At 38.6% G+C, this 7,165-nt stretch overlaps 1 pseudogene; it reads left to right on the forward strand.

Annotated features, from left to right (window-relative positions):
- Positions 1–2,076: 2,076 nt before the first annotated feature.
- LOC125081776 (zinc finger protein 280A-like) lies at positions 2,077–2,853 on the forward strand (annotated as a pseudogene).
- Positions 2,854–7,165: the final 4,312 nt, after the last annotated feature.

Below are 7,165 nucleotides of genomic sequence, written 5' to 3' on the forward strand. Positions count from 1 at the left end.
TTGAAGCAGCCCAGGAGACAGGATGGGGATATCTGAGCATTCAAGGCAGGGGGAACCACAAAATTCCTAAGGAAATACAGGGTGTGGTGCCTTCAAGACTAATGGAGTAGCTGCAGTGGAGGGAGGGAGAGGCAGGAAAAACAAGGACTGGCGGGTATGGGCCAAAGGCCTAGGGCTCTTTTTGACATTTCATGTTCATTGGACTTTCTTCTGAGTGAGTAGGGAAGTCATTGGAGTTCTATAAGCAGAAGCAGCTCTTTTACATATTTTAACAGGAGTACTGGGGACACTATGGGGAGATATGGCAAAAGAGGTATGAGGCTGGAAACGTCTGCAATGATCCAGGGACAGAACACGGTACCTTCAAACAGGATCCAGGAAGAGAATAAGATGCCTGTAGTCATGATCCAGGGAGAGAACCGTGGTGTCTTGGATCAGGGAGAGGGCAGTAGGGGTAGAAGAGAGTGGTTGGGTCCTGGATATCTTTGGAAAACAGAGCAGGCAGTGTTTGCTAATTAATTGGCTGTGGGGTATGGGGGAAAGATTGGCAAAGGATGTCTCCAAAATTTGTCAACTGAGTGATTAGGAGTGTTTACTCAGAAAAGGAACACTGCAGGGGGAACAAGATTTTTTTTTTTTTTTTAATTTTTAAATTTATTTTTTTTAGGGGACTGAAAAGATCTAAATTTTGGTAAGATTGGCAAGAGAACTTAGATATCCAGAGGGTACACCTGGGAGTAGGAAAAGGCTAGTGCAATGCCTAGGGTGCTAAATGCAGGAGGCGGGTGCTCTGAGATGCTGACCTTGGATCTCTTTAACTCTTGCCATTAAATATTGTGCCCTAATTCCTCACTTGCCTCAACCTAGTCATGGCCCTGCAAGAGGGCATGTTGAGCTTGCAATTGATAGAGACCTGGGGAGCTGGAGAGAGAACTCTAGGACTATCTTGTCACCTAACTAGTTGGAGGCTGTTCCTTAGGTGTAAAATAAGGATGCTAATAGTTATCTCAGCATTTCAGGGAAATATTAATAAAGCAATGATTTTGGTTTTTGAAATAATTACTCTTGGTTATATTGACTGTATTTTTTTTTTAAATGAGAGAGAGAGAGCATGAGAAGAGAGAGATCAGCTGGAGAAGCAGACTCCCTGCCAAGCTGGGAGCCCGATGTGGGACTCCATCCTGGGACTCCAGGATCATGACCTGAGCCGAAGGCAGTTGCTTAACCAACTGAGCCACCCAGGTGCCCCAGACAGTATTTTATAAAAAGAAAGCACTAGAAGTCGAAGGGACCTCTTCAAGCAAAAATCAGTTGTAAAATGGCAGGTCTTTCCTTGTCATGTGAGAAAAAACAAGTGCCAGGACCGCCAGTAAAGAACATAGAATCCAACACAGGGACAGGGAAAATGAAGATGCTGAGCTGATTATTAGTAGGAGTGGAACATGTAAACGAAGATGCAGAAATTCTCTTTATCGTAGCAATTTCAAATTCAAAATCAGTCATTTCAAACATTTTGAACAGATGACCCTGGAATGATATTCCAAAAGAAAGAAAGTCTACCGGAGTCAAGATACTGCTCGTGCATTGCAGCCTGCAGACCTCATGACCCATTGGTACTCATAGTGGCCACCCCAATCTGAATGGAGAGTAATAGATAGTCTTATTATTTTTGAGCCCTCATCTAAATCTGATTATAAAATGAGCTCACCACAAGTCATACCTCACAGTCCTTCAGATTTGCTCTCTCCCTATCTCACTGTCTACTTGGAGCTGTACTTTCTGTAGGAGGCAAGAGTGGAAGCCTTCAGTTTGAAGGAACTTCCTGCTTCCAGTTTAAACAGTGGAAATTCTAAAAGACCTAAACTCAGTGATGGAATCCCAGAAGGACATTCCTCAGCTGTGACCATTTCTCTCCTACAGTGAGTATGAGCACAGCCTCAAAAGGTGTCCTATTTTCATTAAGTCGTGCTCAGAATGAGCATTATTTTCTTGGGCTTATGTAAATGATAGGACACATTTCAATCTCATGGATTTTTCACAAAAAATTATTTGAAAAGGCTGGAAAAACCAGACTTTTTGAGTCTAGCAAGTCAAAACCAGACTGTTGATCTTAAGAAAGAAAATTCGATCATGTTACTTCATGACTTTTACTATGGGCAGCAAAAGGAGACCAGCAGCCAAAACAGAAGACTCACACAACTTTTAAATGCCTCAGCTGTTTGAAAGTTCTAAAGAATGTCAAGTTTATGAGGCATGTGTGGAGCCATTTGGAACCTGAGAAGCATAAGGGTGACAGCTGGGAAATCTACACCACCTGCCAGCACTGCCACCCATGATTTCCTACTCCCTTCAAGCTGCAATGTCACATTGAAAGTGTAACACACTATCCAGGAGCCTTCCACTGTCTGTAATGTTTACAAATTGTCATTCAAAACAGACCAGGCTTTCTTACATCAAATGAAGGACAATAGTAAGCCTGGCAAAATGCCCTATGTGTGCCAGGTTTGCAATTATAGATTGTCAGCCTTTGCTGATATGGAAACACGTTCTAGAACATGCCACGAAAACACTAAGAATTTGCTTTGTCCTTTCGATCTCAACATTGTCAGAGCCCTCATACTTTACATGAATTATTGTCAGAGCACTAGAAAAAGAGTCTTTCAGTGTTCCAAATGCCGGGTACGGTGTTTGACCTCAAAGGAGAAAACATAGCATCAAACCAAGAATCATTGAGCTTTTAAAAAGCCAAAGCAATTGGAAGCATTATCTCCTGAAACAGAGGTTATGATTCAAACTTCAGTTCAACTAAGTTCAAATGCAGCCTCCATTGTTTTGAGCAACACTTACCTCTAGCTGTCACCTGTAAAATCTGAAAAGAGGATTGCCATGAACTCTAGGTATTCCAGATGTTACCACAGCTAGCATTATAGCTCAACTTCTGTTTTGCCCACCTCCAGGGATGCTGAAAGGCAGAATTGAGGCTAGGGCATTTGTACATCATGGCTGTGGATGATAATAGTCAGTGAGAGTCAGGTTTTATGGTGACAATTCTTCAGATCCCTACTGTCAAGAGGCAACTTAGAAAGCTTCCTTATGTTGCTTCCCAGCCAAACTCTCCCTGTAAAGTAACCACTATCCTGACCTCTACTTCCAAAGATTCATTTTTTTTTTCTGTTTTTAAGCTATAAGTAAATGGGATCACACAACAGATTTTTGTCTTTGTCTTTCTTTAAATAAGTGGAATGCATGCATTCTTGCTGTATGCAGGCATAGGACATTCTTTTTCATTGCTGGGTAGAATCCCATTGAATGCATATGGTAGAGCTGTGTATGTCCATTTTACTCCTGATGGACTTTGAGGATCATCTTTTGTTCTTCAGAATAAAGCTGCCATGAGTTGGTGCATGTCTTTTGGTAGACATATGTAGTCATTTCTCTAGAATATATATATACTAATGAGAAGTTCCAGAACTACATTGATTTAGCTAAGGTGCTAAACACCTTTTCAGAGTGATTGAAATAATTTGAAATTATTTTAAATAATTATTATAAATTATAATAATTAAAAAAATTATTATAAATTAAAATAATCTTCATTTCCACCAACAATATTGAGAATTTCAGTGCTGCAGATACAGTACTTGGTATTGTCAATTGTTTCCATTAGTCCCTTTTTCTTGAAGTTGTAGTGTTATGATATTGTTGTTTTCATCTACATTTCCCTGATGAGTAATGATCTGGAGAATTTTTTTTTTTTTAAAGATTTTATTTATTTATTTGACAGAGAGAAATCACAAGTAGGCAGAGAGGCAGGCAGAGAGAGAGGAGGAAGCAGGCTCCCTGCTGAGCAGAGAGCCCGATGTGGGGCTTGAACCCAGGACCTGGGATCATGACCTGAGCCGAAGGCAGCGGCTTAACCCACTGAGCCACCCAGGCGCCCCTTTTTTTTTTTTGGTCATATGATCATTGGCCACTTGAATAACACCCTCTTTTATTAAGTGCATATTCAAGTCTTGTCTTATTTATTTATTTATTTACTTCTTATTTTAGAGTGAGAAAAAGAGAGCAGGAGTGGGAGGGGCAGATAGAGAATCTCAAGCAGATTCTGCATCGAACATGAAGCCAGACTCCAGGCTCAATCCCAGGACCCTAAGATCATGACCTGAGCTGAAACGAAGAGTCAGATGCCCAACTGACTATATCACCTTGTGTCCATCTTTTTTTTTTTTTTTAATTAGACTATCAATTGAGAAGTGCCTGAGGGAACTCCTGGGGCACTGGAAATGTCCCACATCTTGATCTGGATGGTGGTTTCATGGGTGTATATATGTGCATTAGGGTTGGTGCTTCATGGTGCATCATATTTAAGAAATTATTGTCTACCAAGGATGTAAACATATTCCTTGTAAATTTTCTTCTAGAAGTTTAACTGTTTGCCTTTTGCATTTAGGGATTAGCATTTGAATCAGCAGACTGAATGAGCAAGATAAACCCTCAGGAACATGGGTGAGCCTTATCCAATACAATCCATTGACAGCCCTAAGAAAACAAAAGCTATGGAAAAGAAAATTTTCCCTCTCCTTTCTTGAGATGGGACATCCATCTCTCCTGCCTTTGGACATCAGAGCTCCTGGTTCTTGAGGCTGCAGACTAAGACTGAACTATGCCACTAGCATTCCTGGGGGACATCTTAGTCTCCAAAATTGCATAAACCCTGTATCTCTGTTTTTTTATCCTGTTGATTCTTTCTGGAGAACACTGACTAATACAAATACCTGGGAATTTAAGCTCTACAGCATTGTTGTTCAAAGTTGTCGTGGGTATTCAGGTGCTTTGTTGAATTGTAGTGATTATAATGGTCATCTTTGTCTTGTTCTTAGACTCACATACAATAGTTCATCATTAATCATGGTGTTAGTTGTAAGGCTGTTTGTAACTATCCAATGACTTTGGGGGAATTGAGCTAGAAATCAGTAACAGAAAGATAATTCAGAAAAAAACCCAAAGTCTAGAAATTAAGCAATATAATTAAGAACAGGCCTGGAACTAGGGTGTAGGAAACCAGGAGCCTAAAGGGTAAATGTCCATTCTTGCACTTTCACAAACCTCTTGCATACTGCTCTTATGCTCATTATAAGATGGACCTATAGTAGTTAGAAGGAATTCATATTTAAAGTTCATGTATTTGATTAGAAGAAGGGTTGGGGTGGGCAAAATGGGTGAAGGGGATCCAGAGGTTCAAACTTCCAGTTATAAAATACGTCATTGGGAGGTAATGTACACCATGGTAACTATAGTTAATAATACCATATTGTATATTTGAAAGTTGCTAAGAGAATAAATCTTAAACGTTCTCATCACAAGAAAAAATAATTTGTAAATATGTTTGGTGATAGATGGATGTTCACCAGACTTATTGTGATCATTTCACAATATATACAAATATTCAAATATTGAATAATTTATGTATTACACCTGAAACTAATCTAAGGACTATGTTAGTTGTTCCTCAATGAAGAAGAGGAGGGAAGAGAAGGAGAAGAAAGGTCAACAAAATAATGATCTAAATCAGTGGTGTCGAGGCTGCCTGGGTGGCTCAGTTGGTTAAATGTCTGCCTTCAGCTCAGGTCATGACCCTGGGGTCCTGAGATCAAGTGTTACACTGGACTCCCTGCTCAGCAGGGAGTCTGCTTCTCCTTTCCCTCTGCTGCTCTCTCCCTCTGTCAAATAAATAAATAAAATCTTGAAAAAATAAATCAGTACTGTCAATAGAAATTTTTGTAGTGATGAAAATGTTCTATATCTGCTCTGTCCAATATGCTACATGTGACTGCTGAGTCATTGAAAAGTAGGTAATATGACTGATGTACTGGATTTTTAATTTATTTAATTTAGATTAATTTAACACTAAATTTAAAGGTAGGGTAAACAAATCTTCCTTATACATGAAGTCCAAATAATTTCCGTAGTCCTAATAATTTGTGTATTCCATAGACACTCTCCCCTCAATGAGACTACATGTCCTTTCCTGAGGGTGGGCTAGATTTAGGGACTTGCCTCCAAAGAGTAGAATATGGAAAGGAGAAAAAATTAACTTTACAGTGGAGAAATTAGTGATTAAGTCATAGTGATAGCATGTATTCCTGATGGGAAGTGATAAGAACATATCACCTCTGTGTTATAATTCTAAAAACCTATATCCCCAGTGTAACTGTGAGGAAAACATTGAACCCATATTGAGACATTCTCCAAAATATCTGACCCCAAGGACTCCTTAAAATTGTCAAGGTCATGATAAACAAGTAAACTGTATGATAAACAAGTAACAAACTGTCACAGACCTGAGTAGGCTAAGGAGACACTATGACTAGTGCAGTGCAGTATCCTGTATGGGAATCTGGAACAGAAAAAAGACTTTAGTAGAAAATCTAGTGAGATTTGAATAAAGCCTAAAGCATAGTTCATAGTGACTTAATGAAGGATATTGAAGTAATTTTGAGATCTTAAGGGGGGGGGTCATTTCCTAAATACACATTTTAGACATAGAAAATACTTTCTATCTACATCCTCTTCACTTTGTCTATGGTATACTTAACTGAACAGAAATCCTCAAATGCAAAGGAGCAATAATATTTAGACTGTGTGATCTGACCATAATGCAACAAGATGAGAAATTCATAAACGAATTGCTTTTTAAAATCCCACAGATTTGGAAAATAAATACCATATTACTATGTAACCCTTGTGTTAAAAAGAGAATTACTAGGGAAATTAAGACATACTTGAAATTGAATGATAATGAGCATACTATGAAACAAAATCTGTAGGATACAGTTAAATTGATACTTAAGTAAACGAAGGTAAATTTATAGCATCATATACAAGAGAAATAACTGGAAGTTTACAAATAAACCACCTAGACATTCATCTCAAAGCATTGTAAAGCAGTTAACTTTATATGGCGACAGATAGGACAGATAGTAACTACATGTATCATGGTGATTACTGCTTAAGGTATAGAATGTCATATTGCTACATTGTACACCTGAAACTAATATAACATTGTTTGTCAACTACACTACAATTAAGAAAAAAGAACACTTTATAAAATATTGTAAAGAGGAACAACAGAACCTATAGAGTTAATAAGAAAGTAAAGAGTAGA

The sequence above is a fragment of the Lutra lutra genome, chromosome 12 (genome assembly GCF_902655055.1).
Source record: "Lutra lutra chromosome 12, mLutLut1.2, whole genome shotgun sequence".
In the NCBI taxonomy this organism is placed as follows: Eukaryota; Metazoa; Chordata; class Mammalia; order Carnivora; family Mustelidae; genus Lutra; species Lutra lutra.